This window comes from Drosophila santomea, chromosome 2L (genome assembly GCF_016746245.2).
Source record: "Drosophila santomea strain STO CAGO 1482 chromosome 2L, Prin_Dsan_1.1, whole genome shotgun sequence".
Classification (NCBI taxonomy): Eukaryota; Metazoa; Arthropoda; class Insecta; order Diptera; family Drosophilidae; genus Drosophila; species Drosophila santomea.
This window is the reverse complement of record NC_053016.2, coordinates 21,375,465-21,390,032: the sequence shown is the minus strand read 5'-3', so window position 1 is coordinate 21,390,032 and position 14,568 is coordinate 21,375,465.

Genomic DNA, 14,568 nt, shown 5'->3' with positions numbered 1-14,568 from the left:
ATAAGTATATTTGGAAGGTCGAGAAAAATTTACAAGACTAAAACAAATGTAAAACAAGAGAGAACGCTATAGTCGAGTTCCCCGACTATCTGATACCCGTTACTCAGCTAGTAGAAGTGCAAAGGAGAGTCTTCAACAGTTTTTGGCGATTTGTGGGCGTTAGAGTGGGCGTGGCAAAAAGTTTTTTGGCAAATCGATAGAAATTTGCAAGACTAATACAAAATTGAAAAAATATCAAAACATTTTTCAAAAGTGTGGGCGTGGCAGCTTTGGGCGGTTTGTGGGCGTTAGAGTAGGCGTGTCAAAAAGTTTTTTAACAAAACGATAGAAATTTACAACACCAATACAAAAATGGAAAAATATCGAAACATTTTTCAAAAGTGTGGGCGTGGCAGTTTTGGGCGGTTTGTGGGCGTTAGAGTGGGCGTGGCAGCATGATTCGACAAACTTGCGCTGCGTCTATGTCCCTGGAGTCCTGGAGTCCCTGGAGTATGCTTAATCTCAACTTTCTAGCTTTTGTAGTTCCTGAGATCTCGACGTTCATACGGACAGACAGACGGACAGACATACGGACATGGCCAAATCGACTCGGCTATTGATCCTGATCAAGAATATATATACTTTATATGGTCGGAAACGCTTCCTTCTGCCTGTTACATACTTTTCAACGAATCTAGTATACCCTTTTACTCTACGAGTAACGGGTATAAAAATATAAAAATCAACTGGATCTCAACTTTCTAGAAAGAGATTAAAGCTAGACAGATTAATCATGCAGACTCGAGAGACATAGACGCAGCGCAGGTTTGTCATTTCATGTTGCCACGCCCACTGTAACGCCATAAAATATTTTTTCATATTCTTTCACATTTTTGTTAGTCTTGCAAATTTCTCTAGATTTGTTAAAAAAAACTCTAACGCCCACCAACCGCCAAAAACTGTCAGTGTGGAAATTTCTCCTTTGAACTTCCACTGGCTGAGTAACGGGTATCAGATAGTCGGGGAACTCGACTATAGAATGCTCTGTTCTTTTTTTTTTATTATTTTTTGTGTTGCAAGTTTCTATTTATGTGCCAAAAACATATTGGTCACGAACACACTTTTGTTATATGTTTTGAATTTTCATTTTAATATTTGACACTTTCTATCGATATGCCAGCAACATTTTGAAATGGCTTCCTAGCATTCCCACCTGCTGAGTGATTTCCTTACTTAAGAAATCAACCATTGCGTTTTCTCTTGTTCTAAATCTAGTGCGGATCTTGAATGTTGATATACACGGTATATTTAATCTTCCCAGTATGTTAGGCTGAAACGTAATAATTCTAAATAAGTTAGAGCAATGGATGAAGCATGAAGTTTTTTTTCGAATAAACAGAGATCAAATCCTTCGCGTATTCAATCGTAAGAACATCCTGGCACTCTTTAAAATGGGATGTCGCAAAATCCATTCTACTGTTTTCTTTTGGCCATGCAAACCCACCCTCCCACACTAACAACGAAGACAAATTCCGATACTTGAGTTTACTTGTCTTTGCGTTGAGTTTGCCATTTTAATCTGTAGTAGTATATTCCACGGGTTGCTGGGAATTTGCTTCGTAGTGTTTTTGTAAAAGGATTCTAGCGAGTGCACCGGTTTTGCGTTTCGACATTCGGCTACAACTCCCGTCTTCACTGCTTTCTTTGTTTAAGTGCAGTGCCAAAGCGCAGCTCTTGCCTAACCAGCAAGCACCAGGACACGACAAATGGAAACGTAATATCTGATTTTCGTATTTCCCTAACTGTGGTTCCGCCTCAAACCAGGCGAGTAAAACCAGTCACCGAGGCACCGTCGCCGACGCAATAGTTTTGTTGCTCTTGTGTATTCTTTGCATCAAAAGGTTGCTCTGTGGGGCACAGTAACCCCAAACAAGCTGCGCTCCTCCCACACAGAACAGTCTCTTCACCCAATCTCCTTCCCTTTAGCAACGCACACAAAGGTCCTGCAGCACTTGCAAATAAAACAGCACACCGTACTCGAAGTGAAACGTAAACTTTGACAACCATACCGGAGCTGAGGGCGAATGGGGTTGAAGCGGCGAACTGCTTACTCTGTGTTTTTTCTATATTTCAAAACGAAAAGGATTTTATGTTTCTTTATGTGAGCGGTGGCAAAGGATTTTAACGTACACCCGCAACGCCCAATCTCGTAGACCATTCTTTACCACCTCTAGCTGGCTCCACATCCATAAAAGTTAAATAGACAGAAAATTGTACACATTTTTGTGAGCAGGGATTTTTCAATTCGTTGCCTAGCATCATTGACTGAAAGCCTGAAAGGCAAAAAGCGTGTGTTTTCCATTCCGTGTGCAATTAAAGGCTGGGCTACTGGGCACGGAAACGTGTACTTCATCTCCACCGGGGAGCCAAAGAACGGGGTATTCCAACGTTGTTTTATTCAGGGGTGGATGAATGGTGGAACTCCTTGTGCGAATATGAGGGAGGATAGGGTGTGCCTATAATAAATAATAGCCGTTGTATTAAAATGCATTTATCTTGTAAAGGTATTTTGTTTTATAACATTTTAGTGAAGAATTCGTTTCCTTCTCTGTGATCTTTTTTAATTATAAACGATTATATACAGATAAAGCCCTTCATTTTTGTGACGTTTTAAAGTATCATTGATTTCATTTATCAATGGATTATCAGATTTATCAGAAAGCAAGAGAGTACACTATATATGTGTTTTTCTCAACTAATAGATTACTCAGATTAGTTAATCAGCTAGTGGGAGTGCTAATAAGATATTTCCAAAAAAATGTTGCCCTAGTGATAGAAATTGGCAAGGAAAATACAAAAAACAAGAAAGAACGCTATACTCGAGTTCCCCGAAAATCTAATTCCCGTTACTCAGCTAGTTGAAGGAGAAATCTCAACGGTTAGTCTATTTGAAGTCTGCATGCTTAATCTCAACTTTCTAGCATTTGTAGTGGCCAGATTGACTCGGCTAGTGCTCTTGGCTTCCTTCTACCGGTTACATACTTTTCAACAAATCTAGTATATCCTCTTATGCTTTCGTGGTACCAGTCCCTGTAGTGCCTAAATGAGCTTGACAGTACCCAGTCGGAAGTGGAATTATTCCCAAACACGTACCGTAATACTTTTTATACCCGTTACTCGTAGAGTAAAAGGGTATACTAGATTCGTTGAAAAGTATGTAACAGGCAGAAGGAAGCGTTTCCGACCATATAAAGTATATATATTTTTGATCAGGATCAATAGCCGAGTCGATCTGGCCATGTCCGTCTGTCCGTCCGTCTGTCCGTCTGTCCGTCCGTATGAACGTCGAGATCTCAGGAACTACAAAAGCTAGAAAGTTGAGATTAAGCATACAGACTCCAGAGACATAGAAGCAGCGCAAGTTTGTCGATTCATGTTGCCACGCCCACTCTAACGCTCACAAACCGCCCAAAACTGCCACGCCCACACTTTTGAAAAATGTTTTGAAATTTTTTCATTTTTGTATTAGTCTTGTAATTTTCTATCGATTTACCAAAAAAATTTTTGCCACGCCCACTCTAACGCCCTCAAACCGCCCAAAGCTGCTACGCCCACACTTTTGAAAAATGTTTTGATATTTTTTCATTTGTATATTGGTCTTGTAAATTTCTATCGATTTGCCAAAAAACTTTCTGCCAATCCCACTATAACGCCTACAAACCGCCAAAAATTGTGTTTAAGACTCTCCTTCTCCCTTCCACTAGCTGAGTAACGGGTATCAGATAGTCGGGGAACTCGACTATAGCGTTCTCTCTTGTTTTTCGAGTGGAAGTGTTTTCAAAAGTAGGAAAGTTTGTATTCTATTCCCCTGTTTTGGAGTGAGACTCTCTGTCAACCTTCCCATGCAACGCATCTGTAAGCACTCCGGTAAAGGTTTATTGTAAGGATTACCTGAAATGCTTCTAAATGCATGCTCTGAAAGGATTCTGGATGTTTTCCGGAACAATTATTCCGGAATATTTATATTACAATACATTTGTAAACGCTACTGAGGATTGTTTCTGGATAATTTTCCGAATTAATAATTGAGTGTTCCCAAAGAGTATAACACGGTTCAATAAATATTTTATTTTTTATTTTGTTTAAATACAATAAATTTATACATTTCAGTACCAGAAGCCTTGTTGACTTATCCTGGTAGAGGAAACTGAAAAGAAAGAAAACGAAAAGAAAAGCGCATAATTAAATTAAAATTAAATATTTATAAATATTATTAATACCGTGCCACTAACTTGCAAAATACAAACCACAATTTGAAAGCCGTCGCTTAATTTATATGAATAAACCGACGATATTGACGTTATCGTTTTTATCATTTGCGTTTCGTAAGTACCGTTTGTTGAAAGTGTGCCTTTCCTATTCTTTCAGTAGTGGCGAGATAAAATATAGGAGCATCAGCCAATGTAGGAAAACATAAACGTACATCTTTTTAGATAAAATATTTCATATATATGTAGGTGCATTTTTTACATATAATTAAGATGAATGTGTGTAAATATATATGTATGTATGTATGTATATTATTAATATTAATAATATTTATGTTTTATATAATATTTTTATTACAATTATTTTATAACTTATAATAAGAGGACATTCTAACTTAACATAAAAAAAATCCTAGTATTTCTGCAGAAACTGTGTGTAGACAAATCAGGGTTCGCCCCGTATCCGAATATGATTTTTTTTTTTTTTTGCATGATTTTATGAGTAAACGGGAAACTTCGGGCTTTTTATTTTTCTTAACATATCCAAACCTATCCAAAAAGGTACTTTACGAAAACTTCATCTTTTATGTACTTATGTACATATATCTTAACATCGATAATATAGTCACTATAGAAACTATATATAGTCTGTGAGCTTTTTAACACAACATTAGTTTAAACTCAGAAAAAATACAACGTATTGCAAGATATTTTTTTATTAATCACTTTTTATTTGTTTTTTTCTTGTGTTCAATAGTAATGGTAAGTATGTATTTTCAATTGGACGAGTTTGGTTGTATCCAGTCTTCGACATTTACTTTCGGGCTCATATATGTATATATATAAATATACTTAGGAGAAATATGCATATGAGGCGGATCCTCACTTAGAGAAGGTCATATAAATGCTCAATGGCTCGAAAATATACCAACTACAGAGTGGTATTGTGGCCACGATGCCCGTTATAGCCAAAATTCCTTTTCAGTCCCAATCTCGAGACAAATTGTTGCAAATTTCCATATGAGTTCACTGTAAACAAGATTTTTAATTCCAGTAGCCGCTATACACCCCAACCCATTACGACACGAACACTGTGCTTATCGGATGGGCCACGGTTTGGGTCTATCTTCTTCTGCGTGTCGAATGCCTTATACTAACAGATAGTCGGACATTGCCAGACTCTGCTATTGATCCTGATTTCTGTATAGTATAGGGCCGGAAACACTGCCTTCTACCTGTAACGGACTTTTCAACGAATCTACAAAACACTCTTACTCTTCAAGTAAAGCGTAGTTCCAGTACGGAACCCTTATAAGGCGATTCAAACTTTTTTTTTATTAATTTACACAGAGTTAATAAGATCACATTTTGTTATTAATTTTCAGCATGTTCTTGGTGTAATTTTTGTTCAATAAATATCAGCATGTTTTTACATGCTTTACATTATAGTTTTTTAATTTCGATTATTAGATTCAATGAAGACAATCTATTCATATACCGCTACAAAAGTTTGGAATAAAAGGTTTGTTTTGATATTATATACCCGTTTCTTTACTTTAATGAACTCAAGATTTCCCACCTAACACAATACCAAAGATACTAATGCGATCGGCAAACTCCCAGCCAGAACTAAATGACGCTTCAGATGGCCAGTTACCATTTTACATTAAAACTTGGCCTCCATGCAACGTCAGTCGAAAATAGAGACGGAGACGATGAAATAAACAAATAAATCGAGATACACTGAACAAGACCCTCACCTACACTTTATGACTCCCTGCGTTCGCCGTGCAGCTTCCGCAGAGTACAGTGCACTCTGTGCATATATGTATGTACAGGACTGATTATCAGCCCAATTCTAAATTGTTTTTATGGAGTCATTCTTGAGTAAAGTCAATCATGCAAGACCCGACAAAACTTCGTTTCATCAATACGAATGTAGCCCACTCGAATCGTTTCAAATTCCAACTCTGAATCTCACTCCCAGGCTCCGCCGAAGGTTCATGGAATCCTTACGCAGAATAATTTCAACATATCGCTTCCGTTTGCCAGCAAATATTTCGGAGTAAAAGAGCCCCAGCAGAACTCAACCGGCTTCGACGCTAAAATGATAAAAATTACCACTTAATTGGATCGCCCCAAAAAGCGACAGCTCTCCAGAGATCGAGAGTCAGTATGACGCTTGACTCCTTTTATTCCTGCGCCAACGAGATAAAAATCTAATTTATAGCTTAGCCTATTTCGTGTGATTTTGGGACCCATTCACAGGTAGCTGACCGTTCTGATCTCGGCTACAAAAGCCCCACAGCTTAGGTCCTGCAAGCCTGCTATAGATTCAGATATTTTCGTATTTAATAAACAGGCTACCGAATTTCGCATTTCCTGCCTACCTTCAACAGGTCGCTCGATTTCCTAGCTGGCCTCCTATAATTTGAAAGCAATTTCACTAAGGCATCGGTATCATTACGATGCCCCGCCTTTTCGAGGATCCGGTTTATTCTTTATTTGTTGAACGGTGGGGTACGCGTACGTGACTGCATTATTTGACGGGACGGGATGGCTTGTGCTAGTCCCACGAAGTTGAATAGGCAATGATAATGCAGAATTACGGTTTGAAAATCAATGAATATGCTAGCGGTTTAATATATCGCTGACGCATGCAAAGAGAAAAATACAATCAGATGGTGGCCAGTTTGGGCTTCACCAAGGTCTTGAGCTGGAACTGGTTTCGTGGCCCTGGGTTCAAGACCAGTAGCCAGCGGAAGAGCCCACGGCACCACCCCAGCTATAAAGTATCTTAATTTGGACCCAAGAAAGTGGCGCGCAATGGTTCCTCGGCAGTTTTTGATGACGTGTCCCATGACGTGAACACAATTATTATTTCTATTGCTTATGACTTTTATGCACATGCCCACTCATAAGCTTAGAGACATTTGTCATTGCTGGTCCGGCGAATCCATTGTTGTTGATTATTGAGCCCGGCTCTATTCACACTTTCTTTCGGACCGAGTCGGCCAGACCCTGGTATTATTGTGATTTACTTGAGCCGCTTTATCGCCGTAATCACAACAAAGTTGTGCGACAAATACAGATATGGGGACAAACAAAAAGAGCGAGAGTTGCGGATGGCAGGCAGCTGCTTGGCTCCCAAACAACTAGAAAGTGACTAATCGGAGCTTGATGTCATTTCGGGACCCTGACCGGAAGACGGTACTCTGGGGTATTCGTTTAGGTCAACTAATTGCGACGTGTTTACACACTATCAGAGTGCCATGGTCTAAATCTGCGATGCAAATGTGTTTCCTTGCCAATGGCACGCTCGCTCATTGAGACATCAAATACAAGTTGACGAAAAGCAAGTATGACGTTTATTTAATTCGGAGTAATGATTTCATCGCTCACCGTGTAATCGATAAGCATCTACAGCAGGGTGCACGGAGGCAAACATAGTCCACGAAGGGCGAGCACTTGAGATAATCGCCTTAGGGTTGTTTTGGTAGCGGGTGCTACCAGGAGACTACTACCAGGCGGTTGCCCCGTTCACCATAAACGATCCTGTAATTCTCGTTGGGCGCGCGCTCGCGATTGTTCTTTATGTGAGCACCCTGGCAGCAGGAGCAGGAGCAGGAGCATGACCAGGACAAAGACCATTGTTGTTCACGTCGATTATTATCGCGGCAATAAGCAAAACTATTGCCGACACATGTATCCGTTTATTTGTCATGACTTTTTCCCTTATCAGCCGAACCTTGAATAGCTGTCCCTGGAGTAGTCCCAAAGCCGCTTGAAGGGTGAAGCTACAGTGTTCACCCTCCCAGTGGAAAGCTTTGACATATTGTCTGCTAATCAGTTCCGCCGCAAAAGGTTCGCAACCCGCCCGATGAAATCCTTTAGTACTCCCTTCGGAATACCACAGCCTAAACGAGCAGTCGCTGCAGAACCACACCGCATAATTTCAATTAGGGTTGTTTGGTCTTTTATACACAAACCCTCCAAATTGAACTCCCACCCCAAACAACAGTTCATATGGCACGGGCGGAGGTTTTTGAGCGTTTTCAGGAATATAATCGCCGTGATAACTTTATTTGAAGCTGGATTCCCAATGGTCCTAGAAGCAAAACACATCCCCGATCCCATAATTAAGTAAATCAAGAAGTGACCACTTCATTAGTGCAATGAAAAGCTGTAAACAATGCAACTATTGACCCTTATACATACAACGGGAGAAACTTGCGAAAAACAGTAAAGTTAGTATATCCACATGTGACATGTAAAAGTTACTGCTTGAAGTACAATTCTTTTATATCACCCCGACGCGTGCAGTAATAATAATTTGTATGACAGAGTGACAAGAAATATTACCAAGCCTTGGGGACAGATAATGGCAGTTTCTTGTGATTTTGGTGTCGCGTACTCGTTCCTGTTGCCATTAGAACAAATAGCCAATCTGCGAAATGCTAACAGTCGCATCATAATCTTTTCTCCCAACATAGAATGATTGTCACAAATTAGAACCCAAGGGACGAAATTATAAAAAATAAAACCATATTCGGTAACATAGGAAACTAAACAGCCCACGGTTCAAGTTCACAAATTTATTTAATGGTCCTTTGCGTTTATGCTTGTTCTGATCAATACCTATGCCAGGACATCTTTGATTTGACACTGAGTCCGCGGACATGCGAAAGTTAAGATATGGATTTCCTTCTATCATAATATTTAAAAGGCCTTATTATGAATTCCATCATGTCAGCTCCACCTAGGATGTACTCATCATAATAACTTGGTTTTATTGTTTTAACACCAATTAGGTGTAATTTCGCCCATCGAACGACGACCTAAGATAAGCTGCTAACTGCCAAATATGTTTGTCTAGATTTGGTTGGTTATTATAGTTATGCCATTTTCTTTCATTATTTCTGTCGGCCTCGTTTGTCGTACTGCGATATAAATGTTTAAATGATGCAACCCATAATCATATCGGTTCGAACAAATCTTATACCTTTTACTCGTATAGTAAAAGGGTACACTAGATTCGTTTAAGAGTACTTAAGTAACATGCAAGAGGAAGCGTTACAGTATATATGTACATATATCCTTATAAGGATATATTATAAGTCTTGTACATTTTTATCGAATTGCCAAAAAACATTTTGCCACGCCCACCCTAACGCCCACAAATCTTCCAAAACTGCCCCGCCACACTTTTGAAAAATGTTTTGATAGTTGTACCCGTTACTCGTAGAGTAAAAGGGTATACTAGATTCGTTGAAAAGTATGTAACAGGCAGAAGGAAGCGTTTCCGACCATATAAAGTATATATATTCTTGATCAGGATCAATAGCCGAGTCGATCTGGCCATGTCCGTCTGTCCGTCTGTCTGTCCGTCCGTTTGAACGTCGAGATCTCAGGAACTACAAAAGCTAGAAAGTTGAGATTAAGCATATAGACTCCAGAGACATAGAAGCAGCGCAAGTTTGTCGATTTAACTTGCCACGCCCACTCTAACGTCCACAAATCGCCACGCCCACACTTTTGAAAAATGTTTTGATATTTTTTCATTTTTGTGTTGGTCTTGTATATTTCTTTCGATTTGCCAAAAAACTTTTTGACACGCCCACTCTAACGCCAACAAACCGCAAAAGATTGCCACGCCCACACTTTTGAAAAATATTTGGCAACTTTTTCACATTTTTGCAAATCAGGATCGATTTACCAAACGCCCACGAACCGCCAAAAACTGTCAGTGTGGAAACGGCTATCAGTCGGGGAACTCGACTGAAGCGTTCTCTCTTTTTTTGTATAACTAAGAAACAATATTACCGAAACATATTTCTACGAAGGGTGAACTTATATTGTTTCTAATTGTGGCTCAACCTTATTGCCACTAAAATTTGCGTCATTAAAATAAATATGTTTGCAGCTTGAGTGGTTTGTGCCTGAGATTGGTAACTGGGGTGGATCCTCACGACTGCTGGGGCATGTGGATTTCGAGTGGTGTCAAATGACACGGCCTGCGTGCTTTAATCCGTGGAAATACCTGCGGCGATGCTGGTAACCAAACCTCCCCCCAACCCATCCCCACCCCAACTACGTCAAGGTTATTATACGGTCACATGCTGGGCCCTGAGGGTGGCGTGTTCAGGATGGTGGCTCGGCTCGCCTTGTGCGAAAATTTGTAGAAGTCAAAATCTATCTTTTCAGCAAACAAAAGCTCTATGGAGTTTGAGTTCAGGTGGCGTATGTTTGCGGAAGTTCTTGGGGTGCTTATCACTGTGCTTGGCGGGTGGGTGGTAGAGTCGGCGGCTAGTGACTCAAAAACATGATAGCCCGATTGACGAGAATATTTTCTACACGAGCTTAGACAGGGATTGTGTACTCGGGTTTTTGCAGTTCTCGGCTCTTGATTATGTAAAATCCCGTGCACGTGCTCAAAGCAAAGATTTTTTCAATGAGAACAAGCCGCACGTGTGCCCAAGCCAGCGTGTGCAGCATACGTTGCATTGGCCCACCGCAGCCCTCTGCTCTGTAAAAACACCCCTCCACCTACCGAACCACCCGCAGACAGGGCTATCAACCGTGATCGGACTTAAGCTCGACGGGGAGTTTGCTTACCGTGCCGTCTGGCTTTTATTCTATTACACAAGTTTATTACGAAAATCCGCCATAATAAACGTGCGTCCGTCAAGTCAAAGAAGGTCCCTCCCACCAATCCGCCCTCCTTCGGCTTTACCCACCTCCGCGTTTTCCTTTCCAGGAGCACTCCCAAGTCGTGGTTGCCAGCTAGCGAATTTCAGTATTAGGCAGTCATTAGAGCAGAACGAGCAAACGAAGCCGAGCTGCGAGGACGAGTACTTTGGGATATGTCTTGATGGTTGGCGTACGGTGTGCGGCACTACACTATATGGGTGACTGTGAGAGTCTGAGTGCCAAGCAGAGCTCTGGTGGCTGCCTGTTTCGTGTCAAAAGTGTGTAATAAAGCGAAACGCTCCCGCAAATTGAGCCACGCTACTTGAACCTTCAATTATGTGGCCATTGCTGCCTCAGGCTATCCTCCGTATTTAGGCCTTACACCTCCAACTCCGATTCGACTTGGTCCTTGTGGCCCAGTGCAACATACGTCTGTACATAGCCCGTAGCATTTGCTGCCGATATACACGCTTTAATTGGAGGGCCTTTGCGTTGCGCTTATCAGTGCTGTTTTGCAGATGATTAAATTAAAATAAATCAACTAAAAGGCGTCTGCGTACTTACAGTCATGTTGCTAAAGCTACATGACATCAGGTGCAGGACCAATCCATTCAAAAGTTGATGACGAAGAACGACCTCTGCGGACATCGAGGGTATTATCCTCCTGACCAACAACAGGGCCACTTTTGTTTTTTTTGCTAATCGTATCAATACGGGTCGAGACAGCTGAGTTAAAGCATACTAGTTCTAGTAATGCCCTTGAAGCAATATTTTGTTTTAAAACATTGTCAACCCAACAATAAAGCTTAAACAAATCGTCAATAGGTAATACAAATTTATTAAATCGGAACAATATCAACACTAGAAACCGACCGAATCACTACGTTTCTATAGATTTTATTTAATTACGATTTTGGGGAGTACCACGGTACATCATCACAGCTAGGTGGCCCCCGTGTGCAAACTGTTAAGGAGAAATAGTTGATATTTGTTGGAATTTCCAAATAATTTCGTAGTTGGAAAAATTACTATTTCGATGTCAATAGTAATGTATAAGAATGGCAGAAAAGTCAATATTTTTTCAAAATTTGAATAATTGACAAGAAGTTTCATAGATGCTGAGAACGTTCTGGTTCCAACTTCGAAAGCTCATGGCTTACGATTGATTATATTTAACTATTGTCTTGCAAAAACATATTCTAAATATTTGTTTCATATGTAACAGGAATAAAAGGAATAATTCTTGATCGGAATCAATAGCCGAGTTGATCTGACCATGTCCGTCCGTCTGTCCGTCGAAATTTCAAAAACTACAAAAGCTAGAAAGTTGAAATTAAACATAGTCTCCAGAGACATAGACGCAGCGCAAGTTTGTTGGCCCATGTTGCCACGCCCACTCCAACGCCTGCAAACCGCCCAAAACTGCCACGCTCACACTTTTGAAAAAGGATTTGATACTTTTTCATTTATCATGTAATTTTCTAATTATCTGCCAAAAAACTTTTAGCCACGCCCACCCTAACGCCTACAAATCGACCAAAACGGCCAAAAACTTTATGAGATAGTCGGGGAACTCGACTATATCGGTTTCTCTTGTTTTTATTTACAATATATACCTATTGGGTATACACCAGTTTTTATACCCGATTCGTTGAACAGTGTGTAACTGGTAGAAGATATACATATACATAGATATTCTTGATCAGGACCAATAGACGAGTCGATCTGGGCATGTCCGTCTGTCCATCTGTGCGTTCGTCCGTATAACCGTCGAGATCTCATGAACTATAAAACCTAGGCAACTGATGTTGCCACTCCTACGCGTCCACAAACCGCCCAAAACTGTCACGAACATTTCTCCCTAGCACGATCTGTAGCGTTCTCACTTGTTTTCCCAAAATAAGTAGAATTATCAGCTTACCAAATTAACTGTTCTCAAAAGTAAGCCAAGATTGAAACATGTTAAAATTCTTTAAGATTTCTGGGAAAGGCGTGTCGGAGGTGTCGGAATCACTATCCATTGCAGCGTGCCCAATGAGTAAAGTTGATATAGTGTGTTTATTTACTCGACCGTAAACTAGTCTTCCCCATCATAGGTCTCCTTTGCCATCATTCGCTATAGTAGAACTACCACAATAGATTTGCACTTTTTGGGGTACTTTTCTAGTGCGGCTTGTTATTACATATGTGGACTAGAGTCCACTGAGAAATATTTTCTATGATCTAAGCGTTTGTCAACATTTTGATCAATTACGTATTTGATAATTATAGACGTAGATATTCCTATCATATATACCCTTTCTTCAAAAAAGATTACCAACGTAGTCTATCAAAATATATACATATTCTTAAAGGTAAGATAACAATTACATCAACCTGCGGCAAAATTGGGGTGTTAATTGTTTTTGATTAGAAGAAAAGGTCTTTGTAAATTAAATAGTGTCCTTCATCATACTTTCTTTTTAATTAATAGCAAAAGCACAAGGGATTGTTTTATGAGGTCGTTTGAAGAACAGCTCAAAATTTGAAAACAGAAAACTATATGTTTTCCTGTCCTTGCATAGTTAAAATTGATTGATTTATTGATTGACTTTGCACGCTGCATTAAGTTCACGCCACTTGAAAATCGAAGCAATGTTGCTTACTGTGATTGAATCAGGAGCTTAGAGTTGTAGCTCGCGACCAAGCCTAGAAAATGGCTTCCCAACCAAAGACGAATCCTGTCCCCCCACCAGGCAACCCCAGGGAAACAAAGTTTGGCTTGAGAAAAAATCAGACACCCCATCTCCGCCAGTCTGCTGGTTGCGTCGTGTCGCTGCGCAATAGCGAAACATAAACAGCAACATGAAATAGAGAGCGAGACTGCAGAACATCTACAGCCACGGGCTGAGTACGCAGAACTCTCGTGGTAGTCGTCGTCACCACGCCCCATTATGCGATTGGTCCTTGCGGCGTGTAGAAAAGAATAAGCGTAAGATTTTGTGTGTGAAAAAATTATCGAAATATGAGGGCAAGCCTACGACTTTTTCGGCGGCAAGGGATGACACTGGGCCTGCGATTTGGCTCTTGCACTGGGTGACGTGGCTGCGGAGCGGGAGGAGGATGGCCAACTGAAGGCCGTGAGACGTGTGAAGCAACCGTCCGAACGGCAGAAGTTTCGCCCCATTGCCGTAGGTCACAGTGCGAACAGGGTGCCACAAAAAAAAAAGGTAAGCCGCAATCCAAAGTAGAACAAAAAGAAATCCGCGCTTTGCGTACAAACCGCAAATAATGGCAAGCAGCAACGGTACCCTGTCCATCGATCAAATTAGTTTCCAGCAAGCAACTCGGCATTAATACATATGTACATATACGCCACCGCCCCCCGCGACATTATTGCGGGTGGCAGTAACCTCTGCCTTTAGTCCTTTGTGTGCAGCCATTGTTCTTGTCTTCGTTTCGCTTACTAAAAATATTATTTATTGTTTGCTACCTCCACTTCATTGCCGTACGATCTGAAGTATTTACATTTGCTTGAGAGCTTTTTCCAAGGTGGAGAGGCTCCTGAAAATGCTGCTCAACAATAACGAATATGAAATGGGGAAGCCATGAGAATCGAGTCACTTGGAATGTTGAAGTAAATTAAAATATA